Genomic DNA, 13,305 nt, shown 5'->3' with positions numbered 1-13,305 from the left:
CATGTCCTACATGAAATTTTCACAAAAACCAGATAACCAAATAAATAAAATCATTTACCTTTGAAAGAGCTTCTGATGTTTTCAATGAGAGACTCTCAGTCAATCCAAATGCGCAGTGTTTCCTGAAAGCGTCTGTGTGTAAAAATCGTTCAAACTTTTCTACATTGCGTCTGGCTTCCGAAACGAACCGAAAATGCAGTCACCTACAACGTAAAACTTTTTCCGGATTAACTACATAATATCGACCGAACATGGCAAACGTTGTTTGGAATCAGTCCTCAAGGTGTTTTTTCACATATCTCTTCACTGACATCTCAGTTCGTTGAAGCTTGCTTTACTCTCTGTATCGTATGGAAAAATACTGGCAGGTGACTTTGCGTCTGAAGCAATTTCGAATTTGCAAACACCAGATAATTTCAAAAACACGTGGGAAATGTGGTCTGTTATTTGTCAATCTTCCAATGATCTGCCTTGTTTGAAATACGTCACAATGCTGCAGTTTTCACCTTGGGGAAACGATAGAAAGGGCAGACTTACTTTAAACCCACATCTCTGAAAGAAGCCATAAATCCAGTACCTGGAAAACAGACATCCCACTGTTAAAATGGACTGCCATCTCATCTTGGTTTTGCCTGAAGCTCACTTATCCTTGTTTACGCATCAAGAAGATCTTTGAACAACCACCGGAGGAGTGTGCAACTGCCAGCACAAGAGCACAGGACTTGGTGAGCTGGTTGGTTAAGGCGATGGACTACCACCATAGATGTAAGAGGTTACCATATTGAGTTGGAACTATTACCCACTGTTAAAATGGACTGCTGGGTCGTCGCCTTGCTCAGCCCAACTTTCCTTGTTTACCATCCATCACAGGACTTGGTAGCTGGTTGGTTAAGGCGATGGACTACACTATTGAGTTGGAACCCCATCCGTGACACACGATATTTGTTCTTTTCTCCCTTGCATGGCCCTACATGAAAGTAAAAACGCTGAAATAAAGCAGAACATGTGACAGCTTGCGCAAACAAACTCAATAAAGATGGCATTTGAACCCACGCCTCCTTAGAGACTAGAGCCTTAATCCAGCGCCTTAGACCGCTCGGCCACACTACCCAGCTCTGGAAAAAATTCAAACTTTTTCATCAGTTACCTAGAGCGTTTGCACTTCCTTGTATTTTAGTCTTCTTTTTCATTTTCTTCTTTAAAATATTTATGTATCTCATGTTGCTCTTGCTTCCGTCATCTTTTTTTGATTCTCTTTTTAAAAATCTTAATTTATCTCATGTTGCTCTTTCTTGCATTGTGTACACTGAAAATTTGTTTCTGCTTTTATGTCTGAAGCAGATTGAATTTGAAAAACACAGCAGATAATTTCAAAAACAGAAGTGGGAACTAGGGTAAGGCCTGGATTCCCTTTATTTGTCTGGTGTCCTTGGTGGCCTTGTTTGGAATTACATTACAGTTTTCTGTTGAGAAAACGTTGCAGCGGTGGACTTTAAACCCACATCTCTGAAAGAATGGATCCTTAAATCCAGTACTCTGGACAGCTCGGCCACATTACCCACTGTTAAAATGGACTGCTGGGTCGTCGCCTTGCTCAGCCCAACTTTCCTTGTTTACCATCAAGGCTTTGACATGAACAACCACCGGAAGGAGGTGCAACTGCCAGCACAAGAGCACAGGACTTGGTAGCTGGTTGGTTAAGGCGATGGACTACACTATTGAGTTGGAACCCCATCCGTGACACACAACATTTGTTCTTTTCTCCCTTGCATGGCCCTACATGAAAGTAAAAACGCTGAAATAAAGCAGAACATGTGACAGATTGCGCAAACAAACTCAATAAAGATGGCAGTGGTGGGATTTGAACCCACGCCTCCTTAGAGACTGGAGCCTTAATCCAGCGCCTTAGACCGCCGCTCGGCCACACTACCCAGCTCTGGAAAAATATTCACACTTTCTCGTCAGTTACCTAGGGCGTCTGCACTTCCTTGTATTTTAGTCTTCTTTTTCATTTTCTTCTTTAAAATATTTATGTATCTCATGTTGCTCTTGCTTCCGTCATCTTTTTTTGATTCTCTTTTTAAAAATCTTAATTTATCTCATGTTGCTCTTTCTTGCATTGTGTACACTGAAAATTTGTTTCTGCTTTTATGTCTGAAGCAGATTGAATTTGAAAAACACAGCAGATAATTTCAAAAACAGAAGTGGGAACTAGGGTAAGGCCTGGATTCCCTTTATTTGTCTGGTGTCCTTGGTGGCCTTGTTTGGAATTACATTACAGTTTTCTGTTGAGAAAACGTTGCAGCGGTGGACTTTAAACCCACATCTCTGAAAGAATGGATCCTTAAATCCAGTACTCTGGACAGCTCGGCCACATTACCCACTGTTAAAATGGACTGCTGGGTCGTCGCGCCTTGCTCAGCCCAACTTTCCTTGTTTACCATCAAGGCTTTGACATGAACAACCACCGGAAGGAGGTGCAACTGCCAGCACAAGAGCACAGGACTTGGTAGCTGGTTGGTTAAGGCGATGGACTACACTATTGAGTTGGAACCCCATCCGTGACACACAACATTTGTTCTTTTCTCCCTTGCATGGCCCTACATGAAAGTAAAAACGCTGAAATAAAGCAGAACATGTGACAGCTTGCGCAAACAAACTCAATAAAGATGGCAGTGGTGGGATTTGAACCCACGCCTCCTTAGAGACTGGAGCCTTAATCCAGCGCCTTAGACCGCTCGGCCACACTACCCAGCTCTGGAAAAAATTCAAACTTTCTCGTCAGTTACCTAGAGCGTTTGCACTTCCTTGTATTTTAGTCTTCTTTTTCATTTTCTTCTTTAAAATATTTATGTATCTCATGTTGCTCTTGCTTCCGTCATCTTTTTTTGATTCTCTTTTTAAAAATCTTAATTTATCTCATGTTGCTCTTTCTTGCATTGTGTACACTGAAAATTTGTTTCTGCTTTTATGTCTGAAGCAGATTGAATTTGAAAAACACAGCAGATAATTTCAAAAACAGAAGTGGGAACTAGGGTAAGGCCTGGATTCCCTTTATTTGTCTGGTGTCCTTGGTGGCCTTGTTTGGAATTACATTACAGTTTTCTGTTGAGAAAACGTTGCAGCGGTGGACTTTAAACCCACATCTCTGAAAGAATGGATCCTTAAATCCAGTACTCTGGACAGCTCGGCCACATTACCCACTGTTAAAATGGACTGCTGGGTCGTCGCCTTGCTCAGCCCAACTTTCCTTGTTTACCATCAAGGCTTTGACATGAACAACCACCGGAAGGAGGTGCAACTGCCAGCACAAGAGCACAGGACTTGGTAGCTGGTTGGTTAAGGCGATGGACTACACTATTGAGTTGGAACCCCATCCGTGACACACAACATTTGTTCTTTTCTCCCTTGCATGGCCCTACATGAAAGTAAAAACGCTGAAATAAAGCAGAACATGTGACAGCTTGCGCAAACAAACTCAATAAAGATGGCAGTGGTGGGATTTGAACCCACGCCTCCTTAGAGACTGGAGCCTTAATCCAGCGCCTTAGACCGCTCGGCCACACTACCCAGCTCTGGAAAAATATTCACACTTTCTCGTCAGTTACCTAGGCGTCTGCACTTCCTTGTATTTTAGTCTTCTTTTTCATTTTCTTCTTTAAAATATTTATGTATCTCATGTTGCTCTTGCTTCCGTCATCTTTTTTTGATTCTCTTTTTAAAAATCTTAATTTATCTCATGTTGCTCTTTCTTGCATTGTGTACACTGAAAATTTGTTTCTGCTTTTATGTCTGAAGCAGATTGAATTTGAAAAACACAGCAGATAATTTCAAAAACAGAAGTGGGAACTAGGGTAAGGCCTGGATTCCCTTTATTTGTCTGGTGTCCTTGGTGGCCTTGTTTGGAATTACATTACAGTTTTCTGTTGAGAAAACGTTGCAGCGGTGGACTTTAAACCCACATCTCTGAAAGAATGGATCCTTAAATCCAGTACTCTGGACAGCTCGGCCACATTACCCACTGTTAAAATGGACTGCTGGGTCGTCGCCTTGCTCAGCCCAACTTTCCTTGTTTACCATCAAGGCTTTGACATGAACAACCACCGGAAGGAGGTGCAACTGCCAGCACAAGAGCACAGGACTTGGTAGCTGGTTGGTTAAGGCGATGGACTACACTATTGAGTTGGAACCCCATCCGTGACACACAACATTTGTTCTTTTCTCCCTTGCATGGCCCTACATGAAAGTAAAAACGCTGAAATAAAGCAGAACATGTGACAGCTTGCGCAAACAAACTCAATAAAGATGGCAGTGGTGGGATTTGAACCCACGCCTCCTTAGAGACTGGAGCCTTAATCCAGCGCCTTAGACCGCTCGGCCACACTACCCAGCTCTGGAAAAATTCACACTTTCTCGTCAGTTACCTAGGGCGTCTGCACTTCCTTGTATTTTAGTCTTCTTTTTCATTTTCTTCTTTAAAATATTTATGTATCTCATGTTGCTCTTGCTTCCGTCATCTTTTTTGATTCTCTTTTTAAAAATCTTAATTTATCTCATGTTGCTCTTTCTTGCATTGTGTACACTGAAAATTTGTTTCTGCTTTTATGTCTGAAGCAGATTGAATTTGAAAAACACAGCAGATAATTTCAAAAACAGAAGTGGGAACTAGGGTAAGGCCTGGATTCCCTTTATTTGTCTGGTGTCCTTGGTGGCCTTGTTTGGAATTACATTACAGTTTTCTGTTGAGAAAACGTTGCAGCGGTGGACTTTAAACCCACATCTCTGAAAGAATGGATCCTTAAATCCAGTACTCTGGACAGCTCGGCCACATTACCCACTGTTAAAATGGACTGCTGGGTCGTCGCCTTGCTCAGCCCAACTTTCCTTGTTTACCATCAAGGCTTTGACAGAACAACCACCGGAAGGAGGTGCAACTGCCAGCACAAGAGCACAGGACTTGGTAGCTGGTTGGTTAAGGCGATGGACTCCACTATTGAGTTGGAACCCCATCAGTGACACACAACATTTGTTCTTTTCTCCCTTGCATGGTCAGACATGAAAGTAAAAACGCTGAAATAAAGCAGAACATGTGACAGCTTGCGCAAACAAACTCAATAAAGATGGCAGTGGTAGTATTTGAACCCACGCCTCCTTAGAGACTGGAGCCTTAAACCAGCGCATTAGACCGCTCGGCCACACTACCCAGCTCTGGAAAAATATTCACACTTTCTCGTCAGTTACCTAGGGCGTCTGCACTTCCTTGTATTTTAGTCTTCTTTTTCATTTTCTTCTTTAAAATCTTTATGTATCTCATGTTGCTGTTTCTTCCATTGTGCACATTAGAAAATTAGTTTCTGCTTTTATGTCTGAAGCAGATTGAATTTGAAAAACACAGCAGATAATTTCAAAAACAGAAGTGGGAACTAGGGTAAGGCCTGGATTCCCTTTATTTGTCCGGTGTCCTTGGTGGCCTTGTTTGGAATTACATTACAGTTTTCTGTTGAGAAAACGTTGCAGCGGTGGACTTTAAACCCACATCTCTGAAAGAATGGATCCTTAAATCCAGTACTCTGGACAGCTCGGCCACATTACCCACTGTTAAAATGGACTGCTGGGTCGTCGCCTTGCTCAGCCCAACTTTCCTTGTTTACCATCAAGGCTTTGACATGAACAACCACCGGAAGGAGGTGCAACTGCCACCACGAGAGCACAGGACATGGTGGCTGATTGGTTAAGGCGATGAACTACACTATTGAGTTGGAACCCCATCCGTGAAACACAACATTTGTTCTTTTCTCTCTTGCATGGTCCTACATGAAAGTAAAAACGCTGAAATAAAGCAGAACATGTAACAGCTTGCGCAAACAAACTCAATAAAGATGGCAGTGGTGGGATTTGAACCCACGCCTCCTTAGAGACTGGAGCCTTAATCCAGCGCCTTAGACCGCTCGGCCACACTACCCAGCTGTGGAAAAAATTCACACTTTCTCGTCAGTTACCTAGAGCGTCTGCACTCCTTGTATTTTAGTCTTCTTTTTAATTTTCTTCTTTAAAATCTTTATGTATCTCATGTTGCTGTTTCTTCCATTGTGCACACTGAAAATTAGTTTCTGCTTTTATGTCTGAAGCAGATTGAATTTGCATGTCTGAAGCAGATTGAATTTGAAAAACAGATAATTTCAAAAACAGAAGTGGGAACTAGGGTAAAGGCTGGATTCCTTTATTTGTCCGGTGTCCTTGGTGGCCTTGTTTGAAATTACATTACAGTTTTCTGTTGAGAAATGTTGCAGCGGTGGACTTTAAACCCACATCTCTGAAAGAATGGATCCTTAAATCCAGTACTCTGGACAGCTCGGCCACATTACCCACTGTTAAAATGGACTGCTGGGTCGTCGCCTTGCTCAGCCCAACTTTCCTTGTTTACCATCAAGGCTTTGACATGAACAACCACCGGAAGGAGGTGCAACTGCCACCACGAGAGCACAGGACATGGTGGCTGATTGGTTAAGGCGATGAACTACACTATTGAGTTGGAACCCCATCCGTGAAACACAACATTTGTTCTTTTCTCTCTTGCATGGTCCTACATGAAAGTAAAAACGCTGAAATAAAGCAGAACATGTAACAGCTTGCGCAAACAAACTCAATAAAGATGGCAGTGGTGGGACTGGAGCCTAAATCCAGCGCCTTAGACCGCTCGGCCACACTACCCAGCTGTAGAAAAAAATTCACACTTTCTCGTCAGTTACCTAGAGCGTCTGCACTCCCTTGTATTTTAGTCTTCTTTTTAATTTTCTTCTTTAAAATCTTTATGTATCTCATGTTGATCTTTCTTCCATTGTGTATACTTATAATTAGTTTCTGCTTTTATGTCTGAAGCAGATTGAATTAGAAAAACACGGCAGATAATTGCAATAACAGACGTGGGAATTAGGGTAAAGGCTGGATTCCCTTTATTTGTCCTTGGTGTCCTTGGTGGCCTTGTTTGAAATTACATTACAGTTTTCTGTTGAGAAAAAGTTGCAGCGGTGGACGTTGAACCCACATCTCTGAAAGACTGGATCCTTAAATCCAGTTCTCTGGACAGCTCGGCAACATTACCCACTGTTAAAATGGACTGCTGGGTCGTCGCACAGCCCAGCCCAACTTTCCTTGTTTACAATCAAGGCTTTGAATTGAACAACCACCGGTAGGAGGTGCAACTGCCACTGCAAGAGCACAGGACTTGGTGGCTGATTGGTTAAGGCGATGAACTACACTATTGAGTTGGAACCCCATCCGTGACACACAACATTTGTTCTTTTCTCCCTTGCATGGTCCTACATGAAAGTAAAAACGCTGAAATAAAGCAGAACATGTGACAGCTTGCGCAAACAAACTCAATAAAGATGGCATGGTGGGATTTGAACCCACGCCTCCTTAGAGACTGGAGCCTAAATCCAGCGCCTTAGACCGCTCGGCCACACTACCCAGCTGTGGAAAAAATTCACACTTTCTCGTCAGTTACCTAGAGCGTCTGCACTCCCTTTTAAAATTTTATGTATCTTCTTTGCTTCCGTCATTTTCTTCTTTTTAAAATCTTTAATGTATCTCATGTTGCTGTTTCTTCCATTGTGCACACTGAAAATTTGTTTCTGCTTTTATGTCTGAAGCAGATTGAATTTGAAAAACACAGCAGATAATTTCAAAAACAGAAGTGGGAACTAGGGTAAAGGCCTGGATTCCCTTTATTTGTCCGGTGTCCTTGGTGGCCTTGTTTGAAAAACATTACAGTTTTCTGTTGAGAAAATGTTGCAGCGGTGGACTTTAAACCCACATCTCTGAAAGAATGGATGCTTAAATCCAGTACTCTGGACAGCTTGGCCACATTACCCACTGTTAAAAAGGACTGCTGGGTCGTCGCCTTGCTCAGCCCAACTTTCCTTGTTTACGATCAAGGCTTTGACATGAACAACCACGGGAAGGAGTTGCAACTGCCACCACGAGAGCACATGACATGGTTTCTGATTGGTTAAGGCGATGGACTACACTATTGAGTTGGAACCCCATCCGTGACACACAACATTTGTTCTTTTCTCCCTTGCATGGTCCTCCATGAAAGTAAAAACGCTGAAATAAAGCAGAACATGTGACAGCTTGCGCAATCAAACTCAATAAAGATGGCGGTATTTGAACCCATGCCTCCTTAGAGACTGGAGCCTAAATCCAGCGCCTTAGACCGCTCGGCCACACTACCCAGCTGTAGAAAAAATTCACACTTTCTCGTCAGTTACTTAGAGCGTCTGCACTCCCTTGTATTTTAGTCTTCTTTTTAATTTTCTTCTTTAAAATCTTTATGTATCTCATGTTGCTGTTTCTTCCATTGTGCAAAAATCAATTTATCTCATGTTGCTCTTTCTTGCATTGAAAAAATTAGTTTCTGCTTTTATGTCTGAAGCAGATTGAATTTGAAAAACACAGCAGATAATTTCAAAAACAGAAGTGGGAATTAGGGTAAAGGCTGGATTCCCTTTATTTGTCCGGTGTCCTTGGTGGCCTTGTTTGAAAAAACATTACAGTTTTCTGTTGAGAAAACGTTGCAGCGGTGGAATTTAAACCCACATCTCTGAAAGAATGGATGCTTAAATCCAGTACTCTGGACAGCTTGGCCACATTACCCACTGTTAAAATGGACTGCTTGGTCGTCGCCTTGCTCAGCCCAACTTTCCTTGTTTACCATCAAGGCTTTGACATGAACAACCACCGGAAGGAGGTGCAACTGCCACCACAAGAGCACAGGACATGGTGGCTGATTGGTTAAGGCGATGAACTACACTATTGAGTTGGAACCCCATCCGTGACACACAACATTTGTTCTTTTCTCCCTTGCATGGTCCTACATGAAAGTAAAAACGCTGAAATAAAGCAGAACATGTGACAGCTTGCGCAAACAAACTCAATAAAGATGGCAGTGGTGGGATTTGAACCCACGCCTCCTTAGAGACTGGAGCCTAAATCCAGCGCCTTAGACCGCTCGGCCACACTACCCAGCTGTAGAAAAATATTCACACTTTCTCGTCAGTTACCTAGAGCGTCTGCACTCCCTTGTATTTTAGTCTTCTTTTTAATTTTCTTCTTTAAAATCTTTATGTATCTCATGTTGCTGTTTCTTCCATTGTGCACACTGAAAATTAGTTTCTGCTTTTATGTCTGAAGCAGATTGAATTTGGAAAACACGGCAGATAATTTCAAAAACAGACGTGGGAATTAGGGTGAAGGCTGGATTTCTTTTATTTGTCCGGTGTGGGTGGTGGCCTTGTTTGAAAAAACATTACATTTTTCTGTTGAGAAGATGTTGCAGCGGTGGAATTTGAACCCACATCTCTGAAAGACTGGATGCTTAAATCGAGTGCTCTGGACAGCTTGGCCACAGTACCCACTGTTAAAATGGACTGCTTGGTCGTCACACAGCCCAGCACAACTTTCCTTGTTTACAATCAAGGCTTTAACGTGAACAACCACCGGTAGGAGGTGCAACTGCCACCCCAGAGCACAGGACATGGTGGCTGATTGGTTAAGGCGATCAACTACACTATTGAGTTGGAACCCCATCCGTGACACACAACATTTGTTCTTTTCTCCCTTGCATGGTCCTACATGAAAGTAAAAACGCTGAAATAAAGCAGAACATGTGACAGCTTGCGCAAACAAACTCAATAAAGATGGCAGTGGTGGGATTTGAACCCACGCCTCCTTAGAGACTGGAGCCTAAATCCAGCGCCTTAGACCGCTCGGCCACACTACCCAGCTGTAGAAAAAAAATCACACTTTCTCGTCAGTTACTAGAGCGTCTGCACTCCTTTGTATTTTAGTCTTGTTTTTAATTTTCTTCTTTAAAATCTTTATGTATCTCATGTTGCTGTTTCTTCCATTGTGCAGTTTCTTTTTATGTCATTTTCTTCTTTAAAATATTTATGTATCTCATGTTGCTCTTGCTTCTTCCGTCATCTTTTTTTGATTCTCTTTTTAAAAATCTTAATTTATCTCATGTTGCTCTTTTTTGCATTGTGTACACTGAAAATGTGTTTCTGCTTTTATGTCTGAAGCAGATTGAATTTGAAAAACACAGCAGATAATTTCAAAAACAGACTTGGGAATTAGGGTAAAGGCTGGATTCCTTTTATTTGTCCGGTGTCCTTGGTGGCATTGTTTGAAAAAACATTACAGTTTTCTGTTGAGAAATGTTGCAGCGGTGGAATTTGAACCCACATCTCTGAAAGAATGGATCCTTAAATCCAGTACTCTGGACAGCTTGGCCACATTACCCACTGTTAAAATGGACTGCTGGGTCGTCACCTTGCTCAGCCCAACTTTCCTTGTTTACCATCAAGGCTTTGACATGAACAACCACCGGAAGGAGGTGCAACTGCCACCACGAGAGCACAGGACATGGTGGCTGATTGGTTAAGGCGATGAACTACACTATTGAGTTGGAACCCCATCCGTGAAACACAACATTTGTTTTTTTCTCTCTTGCATGGTCCTACATGAAAGTAAAAACGCTGAAATAAAGCAGAACATGTGACAGCTTGCGCAAACAAACTCAATAAAGATGGCAGTGGTGGGACTGGAGCCTAAATCCAGCGCCTTAGACCGCTCGGCCACACTACCCAGCTGTAGAAAAAAATTCACACTTTCTCGTCAGTTACCTAGAGCGTCTGCACTCCCTTGTATTTTAGTCTTCTTTTTAATTTTCTTCTTTAAAATTTTTATGTATCTCATGTTGCTGTTTCTTCCATTGTGCACACTGAAAATTAGTTTCTGCTTTTATGTCTGAAGCAGATTGAATTTGGAAAACACGGCAGATAATTTCAAAAACAGACGTGGGAATTAGGGTAAGGCTGGATTCCTTTTATTTGTCCGGTGTCCTTGGTGGCCTTGTTTGAAAAAACATTACAGTTTTCTGTTGAGAAAATGTTGCAGCGGTGGAATTTGAACCCACATCTCTGAAAGACTGGATGCTTAAATCCAGTGCTCTGGACAGCTTGGCCACATTACCCACTGTTAAAATGGACTGCTTGGTCGTCACACAGCCCAGCCCAACTTTCCTTGTTTACAATCAAGGCTTTGACATGAACAACCACCGGAAGGAGGTGCAACTGCCACCACAAGAGCACAGGACATGGTGGCTGATTGGTTAAGGCGATGAACTACACTATTGAGTTGGAACCCCATCCGTGACACACAACATTTGTTCTTTTCTCCCTTGCATGGTCCTACATGAAAGTAAAAACGCTGAAATAAAGCAGAACATGTGACAGCTTGCGCAAACAATCTCAATAAAGATGGCAGTGGTGGGATTTGAACCCACGCCTCCTTAGAGACTGGAGCCTAAATCCAGCGCCTTAGACCGCTCGGCCACACTACCCAGCTGTAGAAAAAATTCACACTTTCTCGTCAGTTACCTAGAGCGTCTGCACTCCCTTGTATTTTAGTCTTCTTTTTAATTTTCTTCTTTAAAATCTTTATGTATCTCATGTTGCTGTTTCTTCCATTGTGCACACTGAAAATTAGTTTCTGCTTTTATGTCTGAAGCAGATTGAATTTGGAAAACACGGCAGATAATTTCAAAAACAGACGTGGGAATTAGGGTAAAGGCTGGATTCCTTTTATTTGTCCGGTGTCCTTGGTGGCCTTGTTTGAAAAAACATTACAGTTTTCTGTTGAGAAGATGTTGCAGCAGGTGGAATTTGAACCCACATCTCTGAAAGACTGGATGCTTAAAGAATGGATCCTTAAATCCAGTGCTCTGGACAGCTTGGCCACAGTACCCACTGTTAAAATGGACTGCTGGGTCGTCACACAGCCCAGCCCAACTTTCCTTGTTTACAATCAAGGCTTTGACATGAACAACCACCGGAAGGAGGTGCAACTGCCACCACGAGAGCACAGGACATGGTGGCTGATTGGTTAAGGCGATGAACTACACTATTGAGTTGGAACCCCATCCGTGACACACAACATTTGTTCTTTTCTCCCTTGCATGGTCCTACATGAAAGTAAAAACGCTGAAATAAAGCAGAACATGTGACAGCTTGCGCAAACAAACTCAATAAAGATGGCAGTGGTGGGACTGGAGCCTAAATCCAGCGCCTTAGACCGCTCGGCCACACTACCCAGCTGTAGAAAAAATTCACACTTTCTCGTCAGTTACCTAGAGCGTCTGCACTCCCTTGTATTTTAGTCTTCTTTTTAATTTTCTTCTTTAAAATCTTTATGTATCTCATGTTGCTGCTTCCGTTCTTTTTTTGATTCTTTTTTAAAAATCTTAATTTATCTCATGTTGCTTCTTTCTTGCATTGTGTACACTGAAAATTAGTTTCTGCTTTTATGTCTGAAGCAGATTGAATTTGAAAAACACAGCAGATAATTTCAAAAACAGAAGTGGGAATCAGGGTAAAGGCTGGATTCCCTTTATTTGTCCGGTGTAATTGGTGGCCTTGTTTGAAATTACATTACGGTTTTCTGTTGAGAAAAAGTTGCAGTGGTGGACTTTGAACCCACACCTCTGAAAGACTGGAACCGTAAATCCAGTGCTCTGGACAGCACAGCCACAGTACCCACTGTTAAAATGGACTGCTGGGTCGTCTCCCAGCCAAGCCCAACTTTCCTTGTTTACAATCAAGACTTTGAGGTGAACAACCACCGGTAGGAGTTGCAACTGCCACTGCAAGAGCACAGGACTTGATGGCTGATTGGTTAAGGCGATGGACTCCACTATTGAGTTGGAACCCCATCAGTGACACACAACATTTGTTCTTTTCTCCCTTGCATGGTCCGACATGAAAGTAAAAACGCTGAAATAAAGCAGAACATGTGACAGCTTGCGCAAACAAACTCAATAAAGATGGCAGTGGTGGGACTGGAGCCTAAATCCAGCGCCTTAGACCGCTCGGCCACACTACCCAGCTGTAGAAATAAATTCACACTTTCTCGTCAGTTACCTAGAGCGTCTGCACTCCCTTTTAGTATTTTAGTCTTCTTTTTTAATTTTCTTCTTTAAAATCTTTATGTATCTCATGTTGCTGTTTCTTCCATTGTGCACACTGAAAATTAGTTTCTGCTTTTATGTCTGAAGCAGATTGAATTTGGAAAACACGGCAGATAATTTCAAAAACAGACGTGGGAATTAGGGTAAAGGCTGGATTCCTTTTATTTGTCCGGTGTCCTTGGTGGCCTTGTTTGAAAAAACATTACAGTTTTCTGTTGAGAAGATGTTGCAGCGGTGGAATTTGAACCCACATCTCTGAAAGACTGGATGCTTAA

The 13,305-nt window shown here is 42.3% G+C and overlaps 9 non-coding genes across 9 annotated transcripts; all 9 read right to left on the bottom strand.

The window, feature by feature from the left end:
* Positions 1–1,846: 1,846 nt before the first annotated feature.
* On the bottom strand, positions 1,847–1,931 carry trnal-aag (transfer RNA leucine (anticodon AAG)). The gene has a single exon. It is a non-coding gene; the product is annotated as a tRNA-Leu (tRNA).
* A 739-nt stretch (positions 1,932–2,670) lies between these two features.
* trnal-aag (transfer RNA leucine (anticodon AAG)) lies at positions 2,671–2,752 on the bottom strand. Its single transcript has one exon. It is a non-coding gene; the product is annotated as a tRNA-Leu (tRNA).
* Positions 2,753–3,488: 736 nt separating this feature from the next.
* Positions 3,489–3,570, bottom strand: trnal-aag (transfer RNA leucine (anticodon AAG)). The gene has a single exon. It is a non-coding gene; the product is annotated as a tRNA-Leu (tRNA).
* A 736-nt stretch (positions 3,571–4,306) lies between these two features.
* Positions 4,307–4,388, bottom strand: trnal-aag (transfer RNA leucine (anticodon AAG)). The gene has a single exon. It is a non-coding gene; the product is annotated as a tRNA-Leu (tRNA).
* Positions 4,389–5,880: 1,492 nt separating this feature from the next.
* trnal-aag (transfer RNA leucine (anticodon AAG)) lies at positions 5,881–5,962 on the bottom strand. Its single transcript has one exon. It is a non-coding gene; the product is annotated as a tRNA-Leu (tRNA).
* A 1,424-nt stretch (positions 5,963–7,386) lies between these two features.
* trnal-uag (transfer RNA leucine (anticodon UAG)) lies at positions 7,387–7,470 on the bottom strand. The gene has a single exon. It is a non-coding gene; the product is annotated as a tRNA-Leu (tRNA).
* A 1,475-nt stretch (positions 7,471–8,945) lies between these two features.
* Positions 8,946–9,027, bottom strand: trnal-uag (transfer RNA leucine (anticodon UAG)). The gene has a single exon. It is a non-coding gene; the product is annotated as a tRNA-Leu (tRNA).
* A 675-nt stretch (positions 9,028–9,702) lies between these two features.
* On the bottom strand, positions 9,703–9,784 carry trnal-uag (transfer RNA leucine (anticodon UAG)). Its single transcript has one exon. It is a non-coding gene; the product is annotated as a tRNA-Leu (tRNA).
* Positions 9,785–11,325: 1,541 nt separating this feature from the next.
* Positions 11,326–11,407, bottom strand: trnal-uag (transfer RNA leucine (anticodon UAG)). The gene has a single exon. It is a non-coding gene; the product is annotated as a tRNA-Leu (tRNA).
* Positions 11,408–13,305: the final 1,898 nt, after the last annotated feature.

This window comes from Oncorhynchus masou, unplaced genomic scaffold (genome assembly GCF_036934945.1).
Source record: "Oncorhynchus masou masou isolate Uvic2021 unplaced genomic scaffold, UVic_Omas_1.1 unplaced_scaffold_1577, whole genome shotgun sequence".
Classification (NCBI taxonomy): Eukaryota; Metazoa; Chordata; class Actinopteri; order Salmoniformes; family Salmonidae; genus Oncorhynchus; species Oncorhynchus masou.
This window is presented reverse-complemented; position numbering and strand designations above follow the sequence as displayed.